At 45.2% G+C, this 20,580-nt stretch overlaps 1 long non-coding RNA gene across 2 annotated transcripts; it reads right to left on the bottom strand.

Annotated features, from left to right (window-relative positions):
• Window positions 1-704: 704 nt before the first annotated feature.
• LOC144370445 (uncharacterized) lies at window positions 705-15,023 on the bottom strand. 2 transcript variants are annotated; one of them, XR_013430413.1, is made up of 3 exons: window positions 14,800-15,023; window positions 1,068-6,152; window positions 705-963 (listed from the first exon to the last, which is right to left on the bottom strand). It is a non-coding gene; the product is annotated as an uncharacterized LOC144370445 (long non-coding RNA). The 2 variants fall into 2 exon arrangements; XR_013430412.1 differs by having other exon boundaries at window positions 5,273-6,152.
• Window positions 15,024-20,580: the final 5,557 nt, after the last annotated feature.

The raw sequence follows: 20,580 nt of genomic DNA, 5'->3' as shown, positions 1-20,580 counted from the left end.
AGTCACCTCCCGCCCCTATCCAGGGATGTGATCTTTCAGATGGGATCTCTTGTGCTTTCCTTCAGTCTTCACGTCTCAAGCAGGCAATGGGACAGCCAGGGGGCAGGGGGCAATGACGCAGGTCTGTGATCCCCGCAGCTTGGGAATCTGAGGCAGGAGGAATACAAGTTCGAGGCCCAGCCTCAGCAAACGAGCAAGGCCCTAAACTTAGAGAGAACTCATCTCAAATTAAAAAAAAAAAAAAAAAGGGCCGGAGATATAGCTCAATGGTTTTATGTCCCTGGGTCTGAATCCCAGTAACTTCCCTCAACACACACACACACACACACACACACACACACACACACACACACAAGAGAAAGCAATGGAACAAGACTGGGACTTTTGGAAAGTGTGGATGGGGAGGAAATTGCAGTCCATGCAGCGGCCATGCCCCGAGCTGCCAAAGAGGTGAGTGGAAACAGGATTCAGCATGGACTTGTTTCTGCTGAGACTTTTCGGTGGAGCCCAGTGGTAGAAAGAGCACTGGACTGGGAGCAAGAGAGGTGGGCGTGGCCAGCGCTCCACAACACCTGCAGCCTCAGGAGTCACTCCTCTGCTTTGGGTCTCCGTTTCCTCATCTGCCACCGAGCTGCAGTGTGGCTGCAGCAAAATAACTAGGGGGAGCGGAGCAACTTGTGTACATTGATACAGCAGGAGTGGGAGCCGTTTATTGTAGGACAGGAGGGGTATATATACATTACACACAGCTTATCTTAATTAACATAAACTAGATACAGCAGTCAACCAATAAGGAATCTCCACACTTAATGGCTCGCTGGCGTTACTTTACAAACCACTCCCTCTGGCAAAATGCCAGGCACCATCCTGACTTGTTTACAGACCCTAACAGCCACGTGAATAGGTTCTTGCAGTTCTAAAGCACAGAGGGTCTCTGCTTCTTCCTGGTGGTCCATGGCGAATCTATGGCAAACAACAAGGAAAAGTATCAGTGACACATAAAGAACTACAGCTGATCAAATCAGCCATGTGCAAATGACTTCTTTGCATAAGAGAAGTTACTAGACCTAGGCTCAGAATCAGGGTGTTCTGATGTCCAGATTCGGGGTGCAAGTCTCAGAGGGCTCCACATCATTTAGATGGCACCTCCTCTTCCGGGTTCTCCATCACAACCCATCAGGAGAGTGGTGACCATCATGGGATGACTCGGGACCAGCGCACCACATTCTCCAAACTTGGGAATGGAGAGACTAAAACCAGGAAAAAAAAATTATGCTGGCCTCCTCCAGGTCACAGAAGACATTGCAGGATAACACCCTCAGCAGGCAGAGATCCCACCGTGCACAGGGTGACGTGACCTGGGGAATGTCCTCCTCTGTCCATCAGGTGATGCAGGTGGTGTCATCCCCAAGTACAGCAGTACAAGTTTTGCAGGTGACGTCATGAAGAGGTCCACAGAGGAGGGACTCTGCCGATCTTTCCCTGATCCAAAGGTAACAGCAGTGCTCTGCTTTACTGGTTGGACCTTGCCATCACTGAGCTCATCGCGGAAGAATAAACTTAAAAATTTTTAAAAATTAAGGTGAGCTGTACTTGGCAACAGTGTTGACCCTGTGACACAGCCTATAAGCTAGGAATGCTTTTGGCTACAAGGAACTAGAATTCCATTTAGCAAAGGTTTTTATGACCTAAACACATTTATCGCTGAATTATCAGGGAATTCAAAAGATAGCAGTCTCCTAACTGATTGAACAGTTGGTTTGTCACAAAAAATTCAAGTTTTTGTCATTTTTCTCTGCTGTGCCCTTCCTGAGATTATTGGCTTTTGGTTTTTTTTGTGTTTGTTTGCTTCATGGTTATAAGATGGCTGCTGTGGCGCTGAGCATCCCAACCATATTTGAAAGTAGGTAGTATGGATCAGGACAATGGGCTTTCTACTTATAAGGTTCTGTTTATTTATTTATTTTTTTAAATCACTTCCTTTACTAGAATTCCCTTTCAACTGTGTTGGTCATAACTAGGACATGGGGCTTTCGTTCTGCAAGGGGAGCTAGGAGAGGGCAAAGAAGATGGGGGCGCTGGCTCTGGAGAATCAAACAGTCTATCTCCTCCGACTTCCAGTGAATGGCCTTGAGGCAGAGCAGCCTTCACCTTGCTTGAAGGAGGCTTCTTTTGTTTTCTAGAGCTACAAAGACCTTTGCAGGAGGAGCCACAAACTATAGCTGCCTGGGACAAAAATCTATTCAAGCTTAAAATGCAAGAGCATTAACTGCTCAGAGCCGTCACCAAGGAGAGATAAAATACGTCTGCTCTCTCAAGACCTGGGAGATGCTGGCAGCGTGATTATTTTTTTGGCTGGGAAAGCTGCTTAGCCGACAGAAAAAGGAACGTACCTGAACATTTATGAGTCGGCTTTTCAAAGACAGTGACCCATCTTCCTCTTCAACCCCCCCCTTCCCCTTCCCTGTAAAGGAACACTTAGCAAAACTAAATAAATTATCAGCCTCGCCATGAAGAAATGCTCTCCCAGGACCATGAGGGGAGTCTGAAGCCATAAAGGCAATCTTGAGAGCTGAAGTCATCCACAGGGAAGAGGCAAGGAGGGAGATGCTCTGGAGAGAGCAGGGGGCATGGCATTGGGCTGCAGCCCAGGGACCCGGGGCTGCTTTGTGCTGACCCCAAGGACTGGCTGGCCAAACTGTGATCATCCGGGGCCAGTCGAGATCATGCGATTATTGAGCTAGAACAAAGCCCGGTGGTGCAGGGGTTGGGGGTGGAGGGCGGAGCCGGCAGAGCTGGCTTCCAGGCTCTGCTGTTTTCATGCTGATGAATTGTTCTGGGCTTTGCCTTATCTGGAAAATTATAGAAATATTTATCTCTGCTAAGAACTGAATTACATCCTCTCCACTCTCCCTAATTCATATGTTGAGGCCTGAACCCCTAGTGTGACTATTTGGAGGCATCTTTTGGGAGGTAATTAAGGCTAAATGAGGTGATAAGAGCAGATCCTGAATCCTATAAGGCTGCAGGCCTTAGAAGATGAACGAGAGAGGGCGGTGGGCGGGGCTCTTCCCCTCTCCCTGTGCTCCGAGAGGTAATGTGCCTACACAGCATGAAGGCAGCTGTGGACGGGAGTACATAAGCCAGGAAGAGGACCCTCCCCAGGAATCAAATCTACCAGCACCTTGAACTTGGACTTCTAACCTCCTGAACTCTATAAGAAACACATTCTTTGAAGCCCCCAGTCTGATATCTTGTTGTGGTGGCACAAGCTGACTAATACAATCTCTTCGGGTACTTGAAAGAAGCAAGCAGGGGGTAGGTGGGGAGGCACACTGGGAGCTGCTGTGCTCCTTATCAAATGTCAATCAATGTCATGCCCACATGGCCTGGTCTTTTGATCACCACCTGAGCAGTCTGTCACCGGACTTTCTCAAGGTAGGCCAGCCTGTGGGGGCACATGGATGGCTGGTTTGGAAGATGTGCTCTTGGCACAAAGAGACAACCCTCTCCTGCCTCTCACTTGCTGCAATGGAAACCCATTGAATTCATAATCCCAAGCTGGGTGCTGAAAATGAAAATGTTTTTTGTGACAACATCGTCTTTAGGAGATGCTGTTTAGTTAATCAGATTCATGTTTCTGCTCTTTCATGTGTGCATTCTATCCCTCATGGACTGAATTAAAAAAAAATTAAAAATATTTTCTAACTCTCTTAGGGCTCATTCTCTAGATGACCTGGGCCAGATGCTGAGCCTGCAGGTGGCTTGGTGGCCTTGGACAGTCCAAAGGGATGGAGGTGTCAATTGCTGGAGAGTCTTAAAGGGAACCTCAGGCCTCCTGCAGGAGCTCTGCTGACCCTCCTCTAGTTAACACAACACTGGGACTTGGGGTCTGGACTTGGAACAAGGTTGGGCTCAGAGTCCTGTGTGCTGGCCAGCAGCAGAGGGAACTGGGCAAGTGTCCTCAGCCTGGAGCCCATACAAGGGGATGAGGTATGGCTTTTCTCTGGCTAGGAAGGAGTGGGGGTGCTAGCTCTCGGTGCATGACATTTACACTGAGCGCTCCTTGTGGTTTCTGACGTGGTATTTATTTTCACATCAGCATTTTCATTTGTCTTTGACTGTCAGGGAAGTACTTGCTTGCGCACACATGTGCGCACACACACACACACACACACATACACACACACACACTCCACTACCACCACTACCACCACAACAAATCTCCTTGTAAGGAGAAAAGCAAGGTAGGTTACAGTTTCCTTCTGGGGAAAAAAAAAAAAAGCCCCACAAACTTCTCACAGTATGATTTCATAGGCCATGCTAATTATTTTTTAGGGCGAGCATAATAAAACCCAGGTGATTTGCCTTCAGCCATTTCTCCTTATCTTCACACAGCTCTGGATCATTTCCCCACATGGCAAGCAATTACCGCGAGCCCTGCAGTTTTCACCAGACACTCTTTGTCGGAACCCTGCTAGAGTACACAAAGGTTAATATGCTTTTGCACTACAAAATCTGGGCATTATCTTGTGGATTGTAAGACATGCGTGTGACACTTTGAATTCAGACGATTTACAAGATCAGCAAAACAGAAGGGGATCCCACGGGGAGCCTTTTCCGCTAATGATTTCCTCATCAGAAAGTGGCTCAGGGAGGTGGAGTGGTTTGCACAGGCTTTTCTGCAGGGGGGCAGAGCTGCCCCTCCCCCAGATTCTCCAGGGATACCTGAGAGTGTGGGCTACAACCTGCTCACTGGTAAGCATAGATACCCAGAACGATACCTCCTTTGGGAAAAGTAATTTTATTTTTATGGTTATTGTATAATTTATATAAGTGAGGACTTAAATGTTAAATTTGTCATCCTTAAACAGAGATAATGGGACTAATCAGGAGAGCTGAAACAAATATTGGGAATGACTTTCTAGAAAGGGAGATTGGGACCTAGACATTGATGGGGACTGTGAGGCACATTATCTGCTCTTCATTAAGACCTCAGCTCAGAGATGACCCAAGGGGTTTCCCTGACTGAATGTCCTACATTTTTTTTTTTGCCACCTTGTCACCAGACCCTCTCCTTTAAATTGGGCTTTGTCTTCTTGACCTCACTGATAGCTTTCTGAAATAGCCTCATTCATGTGTAAAACTAGTTCCCTGGCTGTCTTCTAGGACATGACCCCTTGCAGCAAGGACCCTGCCTGTTTTCACTGTTAGATCCTCAGAACCCAGAGTAGTCACTGAGAAGTACTTGCCAAGTACGTTGTCTCCATACCTATGCAGGAAGCAGATGTCCCAAGAACCAGGGTGTGGTTGTGTTGGGCATCTTCTTCAAGCAGATAGCCACCCTGTTTAAGGATCCATCATTGACTTGTTCTCTTTTACTCATTCATTAAGTGGCCATTAGAATCTTAACACGTGTCCACACACTCTTAGGAAGTTTCCATGTAGCTGTTAACCCCGTAGCTCACAAGTATATTGCTTTGAGAGCGCCATCTGGGACCACAGAGAACCTGGAACTTGGGCTTTCTGGCTCCTCAGGCTGACGGTAGCACAACTGGAGTCTATGGCGCTAACTTCTGCACCACCATGGGGGATGAATGCATCAGATATACTGGATAAGGATGTTCCTCTGGAGGTAACCATGCCTTTCAATCTCTGGTCTGTCCACTCATTGTATATTTCATCATTTTGCAGAAGTGAAAATCAAGGCTTTGGAAGAATGAGCAGTGTGCAGGAACGCCCGCTTGGCACAGAAACCTCAATGGAGAAGTCCTTCCTCTGATTCCATGTGGTTGGATTTGCCTGGTAGATCACATTGTGGCCTTTGTTCACAAAGCCAAAGAAGTGGGCTCTACTACCCTTTCTCTGTGCTGCTATTCAGGAACAGGTAAAGCATGGCAAAGAGGTGGTCATGGCAATCTGAATATTAGAGTTAGAGATGACTTTCCAAATTGTCCAGCTCCTTCTTCCTAGATGAGGTCCTGAGGTCAGGACAGATAATCTGTTCAATGTCATATAACCAATCAAGATCAAGATCAAGGTCAAGGGGCTGGGGATGTGGCTCAAGCGGTAGCGTGCTCGCCTGGCATGCGTGCGGCCCGGGTTCGATCCTCAGCACCACATACCAACAAAGATGTTGTGTCTGCCGAGAACTAAAAAAAATAAATATTAAAAATTCTCTCTCTCTCTCTCTCTCTCTCTCTCTCTCTCTCTCTCTCTCTCTCTCTCTCTCCTCTCTCACTCTTTCTTAAAAAAAAAAAAAAGATCAAGGTCAAACCCCAGAGTTTGGGAATCCTGGACTGGAGCTTCAAGGCAAACGAGTCTCTGTGACACGGCTGGGTGGAGGGAGGGGCAGTGGACCATCTTACTCCCTGTCTTCTACTCTTCTTGCTCTAATGCCTCCCTAGCGCCATGGTCCCCCCTCAGGGTTTTCCAGCACAAGCCCTTTCATTTCACCCTTAATCTGCAATTCCTCAGATGGAACTCCTGGCCAAGGCTGGGTAACAGATGTCATGGCCCCTGACTGGACTGTCCCAGCAAGTTCATACTAATGCTGATTTCTTTGCTCCTTTTCTTCTTTGCTGTAGAAAACCCTATTTCATTGGGTCTATGGGATCTGCCTAGCAGTCAAGGCATCCCCACAACCCATTCCACCATAGTGACCCCCAGGGTTCCCTTCTTCCCTCCCTTCTCTGTGTCTCACAGCACTCTGGAGTCAATCCCTTTTCACTGAGTTCTTTCCCCTGGAATGACCCCATAAGCTGCAGAACAGTCCATCCAAGAAGCACAGACTTGGGTATCTCTTATTTCCATGATGACTTCAGCCAGAGATGAGTGGTCTACCTCTCCAAATTCCTATAGTCGTGGTGGTTTATACTATCCGATCCTCAACTAGCTATATGGTCTCTTAGACTGTTTCCTGTTACTTAAGGTGGGACGGGCTGTCTAGTCTTCCCAGGCAGATTATGAACTCAGATGATGTGAGTGACATCCTGGTCTCCAGTAATTACACATCAATTGACTGACTGATACAGAGCTTTCCATTTTTTTGATTTTTGAGAAAAACAACAGATAACAAGATACTAGCAGGGTCTTTAGTAGTTGCAGGAAGCTAAATAGATTGGGCCTAGGTTAGTTCCATGGTCTCATGTTCCCTGGCTTCTAATGCTTCCCACTGTTAGATTTAGGCATATAAATTCAGAGTTCTCTGTGCACTACCCCTAAACTTTCTGTAAATTTCTATGAATTATCCATCAGCCCCACCCACCCCTGGTCTGGAAGTACTAAGTCTTCTTTTAGCCTCTGCTTTTCCTGAAAGGGAAGCTGACTGTAAGTTCCCGACATCATTCTGATGACTATAGCAATAGTCCTTGATGTCACCAGCCCCTGATTATCATTTTGTTGCTGGATGTGGTCAATGAAAGAAACCACTCGGTCTGGTTGAAAAGCAGCTTTAAATTTTTCTTCCCAAACAAAATCAAACCTGCTTTGACATCAAAGGAGGTACTGGGGAGTATCAGTCTGAGGGATTTCCGTTTTTATCAACATTCTCTCCAAACTTCCTCCACTTTCAGCAGTGTGACAACTCCATTTAAAACACAGACCTGACCTTGTGACGGCCTTGGAAAGGCTGTTGAACATGAATGCCATAAAAGCAGGGTTTTAATGTCACAAAAATAACAGCTGGTGAGACTTGAATGGAAAAGGTTTTGGAAACCCAGAGCATGTTCATGGACATGTGCACACCCTGTAACGCTCTGCTTGGATCACATCCCTCATGGCTTATTAAAAATGTACAAACTTGAAAGAAAATTTAAAAAAAAAAAGAGGAGTTTAAATCTGGAGTGACTAAATCTGAGAGGGAGAGAAAATCCAGGGCTCTGACTTTGTACCTCATTGCAAGGCGTCCTCTCCTTTCCACTCCCACCCAACGGCTCTGGCCTCTCCTCCCTACCTCTGGTTTGCCCCCGAACAAGTCATTTACAAGAGATGGCTGTCGTGGAGCATAAAGAAATAATTTAAAAAATCTTCAAAAGGCTGGCAGCATAAAAATCCCTGGCTCTGTCGTTTCTCTGTTTCTGCAAGCAGCAAAAGATCCATAATTCTCACACTTAATATAATTCCAAGGCATCTAAAGTGATTTACAGTCGGTTTACTCAATACTTTCAGCTTTATTTAATGTAACAGTTATGGCACATAAAAAGTTTATTGAAAATCCTTTGGGAGTGCGATTGAGTAAGAAAGAGTCGTTGCTAATACCATTACAGAAACAGAAGGAAAGGATCTCAGCCTGTTTTCTCTGTGACCTTTATGGTTCCATGAACAAGGGTTATGCAGGAAGGGACTCTCTCACCCTTGCCATCACGTAGACCTGCACGTTGCCAGTGATAGGGCCGCCATCTTGGCTGTTTGAGACAGCTCTCTTTTAAGCTTAATTGGCAAAGCCACTTGGATGAGAGCCCCTAGTGTAGCTTACTCTGGAGTCTCTATTATTATGTAGAGTCCAGGTTCAGAAAGACCTGCTAAAGGGGAAAAGAAAGCATTATGCTTTCCTTCCCTCTCATGTTGCCCTGTTCTCTATTAAAAAAAAAAAAAATACTAGGCCCATCTTCCACTTGGGCCACTTTGCCCTGGAGTTCAGGTCAGTCTCTTAAAGTCCCCACATGGAGATTGTGACATGGAGAAGTGGGGAGACTTGGGAAAATGCCTTCCAGACCCTTTTGAGATAAGGTTAGTTATGCTATAGAGACCGAAGCTCTTCCATTTCCTGTGGTCTCCACACTGGTTGTGGCAGAAAGGAAATAATCTATTAAAGTGGTGCCTTTCACCAAGTCCATCTCAAAATACTTGACATTTGCCCACGTATCTGCCCAATGACTGTAAAAGGAAACATCTGGGAAGGCCAACATGAGGATCTGGACTCCTTGATATCTGTCATTTCAATGAAAATGGCCACTTGTCTCTTGGCGAATAATGTCATTACATGTGAACACTCTACCCTTATGATCACTTATATGGAGGAATTCTAAGAACCCTAATGGGGATAGAGTGGACTCTTCAGCAGATACACTATCAACATTTACTTTTTAAATACTCTTTTCCACTAAAAGTGCATTTAAATCCTAGTTATATTTGGGCATCTCTTTGGTAAATGTAGTACTCTTGGGAGTCCCCCCCATTACACACACACACACACACACACACACACACACACACACACACACACACATTCCTATCCTCCTGTCTTTGGGAAATGACATATTCTATACTTGTTGATTTTTATGCTAACTGAAAAAATGTTTTTCTTCTACATGCAAATTTAAAAAGCAAACCAAGCATTCTCCATGAATATAATTTCAAAGTAAATTACTCACTTTTACTTCCGTGTAAACAAAGTACCCAGCACTAAACATTTTTAATGTTTCTCATATTGTCTCAAAATCATTATATAACAGTTGTTTTACTGAGTGGTAATGCCCTGATGCTTTCTGTAACACTTGAAACTACTTGTTCCAGCTCTGAAAGGCTTCTTTGGCCTTCTGAGCTCCCATGAGCTCTCTTTCCCTTTCTCTCTCTCTCTCTCTCTCTCTCTCCCCCCCCCCCCCCGCGCGCCCCACTGTCAGCTTCTTTCTTTTCTTATTGTTTTACATTTTATTTTACTTTTAACTTTTTTTCTGGTATCTATACTGAAGGCACTGGCTAGTCACATTGCAGGCATGATTTTTGACATGTGAGTTTTTCTGAGATGTTTTTCTCTTGTTTTAGATTCTTGCCTGTGCTCCTAATATTTGTTGCTTCTAGTTAAGTGTTGGGCAAGTTGTATATTACATATGGGTATGTGGACATATATATTCATACATATACTTGTGAGTTAGTTTGAAAATTAATTTGCAAAATTTCCTACAAGGTTTATATTCGAGAGAAATGAAACATTGCCTTGCACTTCAGTTTTCTGATAGAAATGCCTATGCCCCTGTAACTTGGTGAGTTTTGGTAAATCCTTGTGAACTCTCAGACATGATGGGTGAAAATGATCGAAAACATTCCATGTGCCAACAGTCTGATGATTCAGTTCTACCATAGCAATCTCTTCTGTCTTAAAAAAAAAATGTAGTTCCTCTACATTAAGGAAGCATATGCCCAGGAGAGTGGGTCTTGGGAAGGAGAAGTGAACCCAGCTCACCTGTCACTGACACACTTCCTAGCCTTGCAGCAAACCTGGTAGGGTACTCTGCCATCCCCTGTGGCATTTCCTCCTGCCCCTGCATCAGAGAGTAATTTTGTGAAAATACAAAGGTATAGCAAGGCTCATAGTAAAGTTTGTATTTCTACCCATTTGTCTTCATCCCTGCCTGTCCTTCAGTGATGGTTGTAAGAAAATCCTTTTCCCTTGCTGGAGGTCCTTACATGAATCCCAAGAACTGTTGTTGCGATTGGCTGAGCTTTGTAATACTGAGTCACTGTTACGGAGAAGAGTGTTTAGGGGTTCATTGGAAAAATATCTTTAAATTGGTCTTTCCATAGTAACAAGCTACTGGGTAACATAGTATTTTGCAGTGTGGCAAGTGCATCAAATTTAATATCCTTCAAAGAACTTGTTGAGTAGGTATTATCACATTTTACAGACACAGAAACCGATCCCTGGATAAGTGATTCAATCAGTACTACATAGTCAGGAAGTGGCGGAGTTAGGACTAGAAGCCAGACCCAGTGTACTCCAAACCTTGTGTTTTTCCCATCATGAGACTCTGCCTCATGAAGAACAGATGTTCCCTGTAGTTTTCAAAGCAAAGCATGTCATTCCATCAACTTTGGGCAGCTCTCAGCCTTACAAAAGTAGAGAACATCTATATTAGATTCCTCTTGACTCTCGTATCTCACATTTTATTCCCCGAAAGATCCTGCTCTCACCAAATTCTACTGAGGAATTGTTTAATCATAAATGATGTTGCCACCAGTCCCAAGGGTATTTTTATTTTGATCAAGAACCTCCAAAGGAAACAAAAGCTTTTAACACTGAAATAAATGCAGGTCTAATGGCAGAATTCAGTTTCCTGTCAGACACGGTGGCAGAAAAAAACAGAGAGAAGGCTTTCCCCAGTGCTAGGGAGATTTCAGCATTTTTTTCTAGTGCTGATTTTCTTTGAAGATGAGCTTTGCATTACAACTTAGTCAATATGGACCAATGCCTTGCCACATGGGGGTCAAATGGGCTTTCCTGGTTGGGGGCAGTTGTATCAGTAGCCACTAGAGGGCAGCAGAGGGCCGGAACTGCTGGTGGGAACTGGACTTTGGCTAATTTCTCAGGAAAAGGCTTGAGTAGTCAAGAGAGACCCAAGGGGATTGCTACATATAGTGAGTTCTGGGACACTTCTCCCAGGCAGAGCCCTTCTTCGGGGCCAATGCATCTGTCCCTCAGCTGCTGGGAACACTGGCTGCTGACAGGTCACAGATGCACAGTCACTAGGAATTGCCCTATCCAGGGAACTGCTCTCTGCCTAAGGGGGCTGACCAATGATTGACCAATACAGGACCAGAAAGAACTGGCCTCCTTGCTTCAGTTTGTGACATGCCTCAAGGACCATCCAAGATCCAAAGTTTCAGGATTGATTGGGGCCTTAATTTTGGGTCAATTTCTCCTATCCAATTCTGCCTTCTTGAATTCCTTATACATCTGTTTCCAGAAACCACCTCTTGATTGACATGTGCCTCTCAGATTCAGTTTCCAGAGGCTCCCAACCAAGACACTCAATGGCTTGGTACAGCAAAGGCCAAGAGTTAAGCCGGAAGACGGAAGGAGTAGACCAGCGTTCTTCCTGGAACCCTCATGGAACATGGGCAGGGAATCCAAGGTCAGAGCTGGAAATAGACCAGGCTAGGATTATATAGGAATTGTGGATGCGACGGCTTGAATCCAGTTCAAGGCCCCAAATAGCATGGGGACCACAAAAGCCATTGCTAAGATCAGCAGAGTGGGCCAAGGGTGGAAGTAAAATTCCTTCAATAACACCAAGCAGGCTCCTCCTCTACCTTCCCTCTCACCGAGGCCTTGAACATTAAAGGCTGGCAGTACACCCTGACTCAAAGCCCCACCTAAGTCCCGGGTGTACTTGTGTTGACTGTACTTGCATTTCTCCCTCTTGGGATGATCCCTGGGCTGCTAAACTAGGATCACACAGCACATTCAGTCACGGTTCCTATGAAAACTTGGCCAAGGAAGGTTGGCAAAGAAATGGAGTTTTATTGCTTTCAGGCGCACTCTCACAGTTTCCCTGAAATTATTTTTAACCCTGGGTCAGTGTAGGCCATTGCCTGATTTTGAGTCCATAGTTGGATTTTTCCACTCACATAATAAAGGGTCCATACCTTTCCTTAACTTCAGCAGGATCCTGCTATCAGCCTCCCGTTGTCAAAGAAACAGACTCCTACCATCAAATGCAGCAAATCCAGCATTTTGGAGCATGTACCAGAGGCTGGGCCCTCCACAGGGAGATGACTGAACAGCCTATGGATTAATGTACTATTATTACATTACTCTTTAAGCTTCAAAGGTCTGCCAGGAGGGCTAAGCTCACTATCTATTCCATGACATTTTAAGAACAAATAATACATTAATATATTTAATTTGAGAATAAACACATACATTACAGGCAGGGGATTTTGTCTATGCTGATAAGGCACCAAATGACCTTTCCAGAGCAATCCCAGCACGCAGAGCCGAAAGGGGATGTGTTCCAAAAACCCTTTTGTATCCATTGGCTGTAATATGTGGGCTTTAATGCAGGTTTGGCCTGCGTGGAGCTGCAGCTGCCACGCTCTTTGGAGATGGGAGCCGTAGCTATAATTACCCCTTCGACACTAATCTGCAGGAACACTAAATCTTGTTGCCTCAAATTAGTTAATCAATTAAGTGTCAAACCACAAAATGTTGGAGATTTGGGTTTGTATTTATTATCTTGGCAGGCACTTCCTCCCTCAACCCCTTGGCTTCCTCTCTCTTCCCCTTGCTGGGGAACTGGCTTTTAAAAATGACCAGTCACTCATTGTTTATTTCTGGCCTATTAGCAAACAGTTGAAGTTACATAAGCCTGGTGCCCGGGACTGACGCAGCCCTAAGATTGACAGCTTGGCTGGCGTTGTGTGTTTTCTAGTGCCTTTCCTGGGAATCACTTAGAAGAGCACATAGCTGATGTGCCAGCATCTTCTGCTGTGTTTGCTAGGGTCAGCCATTTTGGAGCCTCCTTTAATTGACGGAGGGTCTTGTTTATTATTACGTCACTCTCACGAGGTGAGTAAGGAATAGGCAGTGGTGTTTCTAGAATTCTTTGGTCAGAACTTCTATTTTCTCTAAGTTGCTTGGCTTCCCAGCAGATGTGTCCAGCATGCTGCAGCTGTGGGCCCCAGGGGGTACCAGGGTGTGGCAGTATCAACATCCCAGGAGCTGTATCTAGAGCTCTGCATCTGAGCATCTCATAGGACTTGGTCCCAGACAAACAAATCACCTCCAGCGACCCTAACTCTTACCACTGGCTCAGCTTCGCCACACAAATGGGGTTACCTTCAAATTTAAAATAGGCATGGCTAGATGACAAGATTCATCAAGCTGTGCCTATGTCAAGGTAGGACATTGTCCCAATATTTAAGGAGTACATAGTCTCATTGAAGTAACAGAGATCATGTGCTTAACACACACACACACACACACACACACACACACACAAGAAATGCATATATGTTCAATTGCTGAACTATTCACTACATGTATATGTGGTTCCCACCACCCTTTCTTGAGACAATATATCTTTTTTAATTTGATAGGTGAGTAGTCTGTGCATTGGTGCCTGTCTCTAGTAATTACCTCTTTTATAAATTTTAGGGAGTTAAAATGTCCTTTCTTTGTGATAGGATGGTGAGAGTAGATCATTATTTTTGAAAATGTCCTTACCTCATGAAATAGAAGTTGACAAGACCACATGAGGCCTGAAAGATTTTATTTATTTCATATTTTTGCTTTGAAATTTTACTTCCCCGTGAAATCCAAAATTCTTAGTTGCCCAAATCAGCATCTTAACCAAGTCCAATACTCCCCTATTACAGCTGAGGAGAATAAAAATCAGCACATATTTGCCCAGAACCTGTTGCAAACCCTCTTTGATGCAGTGCCTCAGGCCCCTGAGGAGCTGGGGACAGTCAGAACGTCATTTCCAGGGGTACCACACTCTGGTCTGTGGAGTGTATTGGTCTCACTACTGCTACTCCCTTGGCTCCAAGTTCCGACAAGATCCCTGAACAGATTATGGCGACTTCACGTCTAGGAGAGATCTTGACATTCTAGGGTTAACTTCTGAGTTTTAAAGTTCAGGAAACTGAGACTCAGAGAAGGGAAGGGACTTTCTCAAGAGCGATGGCAGTTCAGCCCTGAAGTAGGAATGGATGTCCCCTCATACAGTGTAACACTCTTTCCTCCAGCCCTACTGGGTTCTGCCTGAGAGACACCCTACTGGGTTCTGCCTGAGAGACAACCTTGAATTTCCTTTGTCACCAAACCCACCACAGAAGCTTGGGGACTTGGGGTAGGAAAAAGTCTGTTCTCTTAGACCAGATCTAAGCTCTCCCCATAGAATTCCTGTGGGATCTCCCAGGACTGATGTCAAATGACTCCTATGACGAGAGTTAATGTGTGGTACTAGAAAGGCCTGGGTTTGCAGTCAGAGGGTTATATTGTAGTTTTACAGTGTGGACAGATATGTTATGCTCTGTATAATTCACATATCCTTGAGATATGGGCACAAAACTTACCTGGCAAGCTGCCGTAAGTATCCACACGTCAGTTTTCTATAAAGCACTGGAAGCTGAGTAGGTATGCAAAAGCATGAGTCTTTTCCCCTAATTTCCATTAGCCGGTGTGATTCTTCATTGAGCGGAGAGAACTCGTAGGAAGAGGGACTTTCCAGGTCACAGTGATTACATAGCAAGTCCTGTGACTGGGTTCGCTGCTAGCCACACTACCTGGAAGCCCTAAAGTGGTTCAATAGTTCAAAGAGTAATGGAAAAACCCAATAAAGATAGAAATAGGCCAGCATGCTTTAATCTTCACTCAGTACTGGTTTTTCAAATTCATATTATCTTACCTGTGTCTCAGCTTGTTCTTGAGGAAGTGCTGTTAGAATGGGGTAAAACCAATATATATATATATATATTTTAAATCTCTCTAATTTCATAGGGGACTCTCTTGCCTTCCTGGAGCTTTCCAATTCAGGCACTGCTGTACCTCTCTGCGGACACTAACGGCAAGCAAGGGCCCCATGAACTTGATGGGTCTGCAAGCCGTGAGGAGGTTTACTGAGCCAGTCAATTCCAGGCCCATTTGCCAGCCTGGTCTTATAGGTCTGCTCATTTAAAATTCAGCCTTTTTTTTTTTTCTTTTCTCAACACTTCAGACTCTTTCATTTTAATTTTCTCTGGACACGTATAAAACAATGTGAAGAGATTCCTGGAAACCGGTGTGCCTCACATCCAACAAGGCTCGGGTGGGCGAGTCCCTCTGCCTTCTCTCCTTGATGCCTTTCCTGCAAGACTCACTGCTCAAGCCAGGTTTTGTTTCCCGGGTTATGATTTACGCGAGTGGACCCTGGGCAGGGAAGAGTCGAGTATCAATTTCACTGGGTTACCGTGTTAAATGACCGATGCATGGATGGTTATTGCTGCCTCGGGAGCAAATGAAAGCCCTTTGCTTCCCTGACACCGCTGTCCCCCCTCTGCTGATGATCAGTTAAAAATGTAAATAAAAAGACTGCACTTTGGAGAGAGTCAGCTCAGGAGGGGGGGGGGAAAATTGCAAAAGCGGAGTTTATTGATCCCCTGGTCAAGATTGATGGCACAATAAGAGCAGGAGGCGAAGAGTGATTTTGCTTTTGAAAACGTTGATGAATAAGCACTGAGGGGCAACAAATAGCCGGGCTCGCCGAGTGATGGACGGTGGTGGGGGAACAAGATGCATTTTTATAAATGGGTGAAAGGAGAGGAGGACTTATTAAAAAAATGAATGACCACATGTGGCAGGGATATGCCAGTAGGGAGAAGAAAGCCATTGATTTATGTGTACTACTGGCATTTGAAAATTCAATAATAACATTGACAAATGAGAGGCAAACCTGGCCACAGGACAGCGCTGAGCCAGGAATGGAGAAAGAAAATGCCAAGGTCAGAGAGAAGGAACAGAAAAACATGCTTATGTTGGAAAGCCTTTACATTAACTCATCTATATAAAGACATTAAGAAAAATCCCTCCACTATCAGTGGCCGGCTCTCTGAGTCGGCGGGGCTGGCAAGAGGAGGGGAAGGGAGAGGGAGATCAGGAAACCAGAAGTCCTGCTGCTGCCTGCAAGAGAAGCCTGCCCTGGGCCTCTGTGCCTGTTGCTCCAGTCTGAAATTTTCCCTTGCAATTTGGGGGAATTTTCCCATTGACACCTGTATTTTTTTTTTTCCTGAGCAATTCCTAATGCAGATTTTGTTGCTAAAACTATCTGTGTGGCCTTTGTGACTATTAGTGCTTTTATTCACCCCAGTTGGTGCATATGTTATCTCCCCCACTTGTGGATCATGCTCCCTGAGGACAGTCCTTAGTTGGGTATCTCTGTGGACCTCCTTCTGGCTTGCAAATGAATAAGTGGCCGTGATGTGCCAGTTCTTTGGTTCCAGCTCATCTGACCCTTCTTATCTCCCTTTCTCCTCTCTCTTCTTAGCCTTAATGCCTTTTTTAAATTTTTTTTTTTGTACTGGGGATTGAACTTAGGGGCACCTGACCATTAAGCCACATCCCTACCCCTATTTTGTATTTTATTTAGAGACGGGTCTCACTGAGTTGCTTAGCTTTTGCTGAGGCTGGCTTTGAACTCACCATCCTCCTGCCTCAGTCTCCTGAGCCACTGGGATGATAGGTGTGCACCAGGCCCTAATGCTTTTTTTTTAAACTGAAATATCGTTCCCTTTGGTCCCATTCATTCATTCCTTCCTTCAGCCTGCATGAAGTACTTGGGCAGTGCTAGGCACTATGCTAGGTGAAAAAAAGAGACATAATCCTTGACTCCCAATTGGTTGTTAAGAATCTCATTGAGAAACAACACTACAGAGTTTTTTGTGCCGATTACTGTTTCTAATTAGCTTGACTCTCAAATGCCACCCTAAATTTCTGTGGGAGAGGTTGAGCTGCTTTGGGGAAATAGTGGGAGGGGAGTACTTGTTTTGCTTTGCTTTGATTCACCCATGGCAATATTTTATCTATTCCTTCCCCCACTCTTCTCTTCCCTCTTCTTCTTTAACTCTCCCCAATTTATTATCAGTTGTTATTCAGCTAAAGAAGGACACTGCAAATATAATAAGCTGAAACAATGTTACAAGCTAATGTGATTTGGGGACTGTAACATTTTAGCCACAGTACTGTCTTTTGTTTCTGGCTCTGCCTTAAATGGCAGAGCAGTGTTAGTGGAGGAAATCCTTCAGGGAGGAGGTTGGTCACCTGTCAACCAGCCCTCTTTGTCTGTCCCCCACTTTTGCTGCTACTCCCCTGTGGCTGGGGCTGGTTCCTATGATGTGTTTTCCAAATGCTAAAAGGTGAGAGGGGGTTTGAGCAGAAACATAAATCCTTGCTAATATCCTCCTGGAAAAGTCTGAAGCTGCAGTGTCTCCCAGGAGCCTGTCCATGGGCCTGATCCAAGTGGCTGGAATGGCTACAAGGCCCCAAGTGTGCATGTGTGATGTTTACTTGAGGTTTCTATAGGACTCCATAGACTTTTAGCAGTTCATCAGATTTTTCAACTTGAAAGTTTTTATTAACTTTGTCATGCTACCATTTCTTCTCTCTACTCCGCTTTACGTTCTCAGTGGCATAGAGGGCAGGAGCCTAGGGTTGGGATGGGGTGATCAGTAGTTTGTGAGAGGAAATGCAAGATTTTGCCAGCCTCCTGTGGATTCCCAAGCCACATTTTGAAGAAGACCCTTGTATATACATTCTTGTAGTCCTAGTGATCCCAGGCATGGCTGGCTATCAGGTACACTGGCTCCCATTCTTTGAGAAACTCATGTGAAACACTGTTTTAGTAAGTTTTCTTTCACTGCTGTGATTAAAAGATCCAACCAGGTCAATTGTAGAGGAGGAAAAGTTTGTTTGAGGGCTTATGGTTTCAGAGGTCTTAGTTTATAGGAGGCTGGCTCCATTCTTCAGGGCTGGAGGTCAGACCAGCATCATGGTTGAAATCTATGGCAGAGGGACGCAGCTCACACGATGATCAGAAAGCAGAGAGATTCCACTTTCCAGATAGAAAATATATACCCCACAGGCATAACCCCAGTGACCCACCACCTCCTCCAGCCACACCCTCCCTGCCTACAGTTACCACTCAGTTAATCCTACCATGGGATTGATGCACTGATTGGGTTAAGAGCCTCACAACCCCATCATTTCTCCTCTGAATCTTCTTGTGTTTTTCCACACATGAGCTTTTGGGGATACCTCACATCCACACAGGTAAACAAAGCACCTTGGTTGAGCCACTTAGCTGGGCTGATGAATGCAATAGGAGTGTGCTCTCTCATGGTGTGGGAGCTCTAAGGTTAGAGAATCATTCATAAATAATATTTTTTTATGAGGGTGGGTATTGAGGATTGAACCTAAGAGGCTTAACCACTGAGCCACATCCCAGCCATTTTTTTTTGGGGGGGGGGGAGACAGGATCTCTCTAGGTTGCTTAAGACCTTGCTAAGTTTCTGAGGTTAGCTTCAAATCTGCAAACCTCCTGCCTCAGTCTCCCAAGCTGCTGGGATTAATGGCGTGCACCATCCTGCTCAGAATAAATCATCCACTTCTATATGCCACTGGTCTATCTTATCCATCTCTGTCTCTCTCTCTCTGAGTAGCACATTGCTAAGTTAAAGCTTATATTTGTTGACTGAATAATAAAGTTTGTTTAGCTTCAAAGCATCACTTGCCATGAGGCTTCCATCTGCTTTATTGAGGAGAATCCTCCAATTTTAAATATTTTATTCCCTGAATCTTAATTTTTTTTAAAAAATGAATTCATTCTTTGTTCACGTGTATGAACTGGATTGAGGTAGAGAGATGGGGCATGGGGAAAGAGAAGAGGCTGGCCACCTCCCTCTGAGCATCATTGCTCAGGGGAAGGGGAGACAGAGAATCTGATCCCCATCTGTTTTCTGTAGAAGCAGATTCAAGGTATAGATTGTATTTTTTAATGGGCATCTGAATAATGAGCATCTCCCACCAATTCTGTTTCCTCTGAGGAGCGGGCAGATCATAAGCCCTTGAGGACAGCAGAGGCAGCCTGGTGTCAAGGTGGGTGCAGATGTTCCTGCCTGCTTCCTCGGACACTTGGTGGGAAGTAGTCCTGAGCAGGCCAAGGTGAGTCCACTAGGCAAAAAGCTTTGAGATGAACTAGCCTTTTCTCCCATGAAGCAGACGAGTTCCTTCCACTGGGAGCAGATCATTCCTCCAGGCCCACTCTGGCCTCAAACCATTTCTGAGCCTGAATTTCCTTATCTGCAAAGTGGGATCATACCACTGACCTCATAAAAATGTTGTAAGGGTTGCAGGTCAGTGTAACTTCGAACATACTGTGTGTATGTGCCCTGTCAATGAAAAAGCCACGTACTATGGCAATTGATGCAATGAGGTTTCTCTCCTCTTCTTATCTGACTATGTGGGAACAGTCTTAGAAGCCACAGGGGAATTTCAGATCCAGCAACATCCTTTAGCCTGGAAATCTCATTCCTGTGGCAAGGGCTGCTTGCTTTCATCATTGTGACAGTCACCGAGCAGATTCAATTGAACTGTCCATCACCAGGGTCTGGGGTCTGGAGGGTGGGAGTGAGAGCAGGAAGGAGGCCTAAAATGGTAGGCATGCTCTTGGTCAGGATTTGTTTTTCTCTCTTGTTTATGGGTGGGTGGTTGGGGCCTCTCATTCCACACTGCATGAGTCATCAAGTGGGAAATGTGCACAGTCTCTGTCTTCATTTACACAAAGCCTTTGCCTCTTTTCTGATGTGTGGGGTCATGGTGAGACGTGGTGGGTGGAATGGTCTGGTTTAACTTAGTCCATTTCTGGTCTAATCACTTTTTTGGCAGAGGGACTGTTATTTGTCATTTGCCGTCTTCCCACCCAGAGCTGCTGTAGTCCCTGCGTTCCATCAGAGCCTAGGCAGTGGTGGATGCAGACAGTCAGTCAGACAGACAGACAGACAGAGCCAGGAGGCAAGCTTCTGGGAAGCTGGGAAGTGGGTCTGAGAAAATGGATCTCCCTTCACTGCTGCAGAGGTCACGGCAAAAAGGAGGTCAAATTTATGCGCCTGAAGACAAAGGCAAGAGGATCCTTGAGTCACAGTCTACTCTTCTTCTATTAGGGTGAGAACACGGAGGCACATCCAGTCACACGGGAAGCAAAGAGCCACGACTGAAAGGGTGCTGAGGACCTCTTCCCAGATTTTTTTTTTTTTTTCTACTTCATTTTTCCTTGATCCTCATACCCACAGTGAGCAGAGAGAGAACGCTTTTGAGATGAATGGATA

Source organism: Ictidomys tridecemlineatus, chromosome 14 (genome assembly GCF_052094955.1).
Source record: "Ictidomys tridecemlineatus isolate mIctTri1 chromosome 14, mIctTri1.hap1, whole genome shotgun sequence".
Lineage (NCBI taxonomy): Eukaryota > Metazoa > Chordata > Mammalia > Rodentia > Sciuridae > Ictidomys > Ictidomys tridecemlineatus.
The sequence above is the reverse complement of the archived record's forward strand: the minus strand, read 5'-3'. Positions and strand labels throughout refer to the sequence as shown.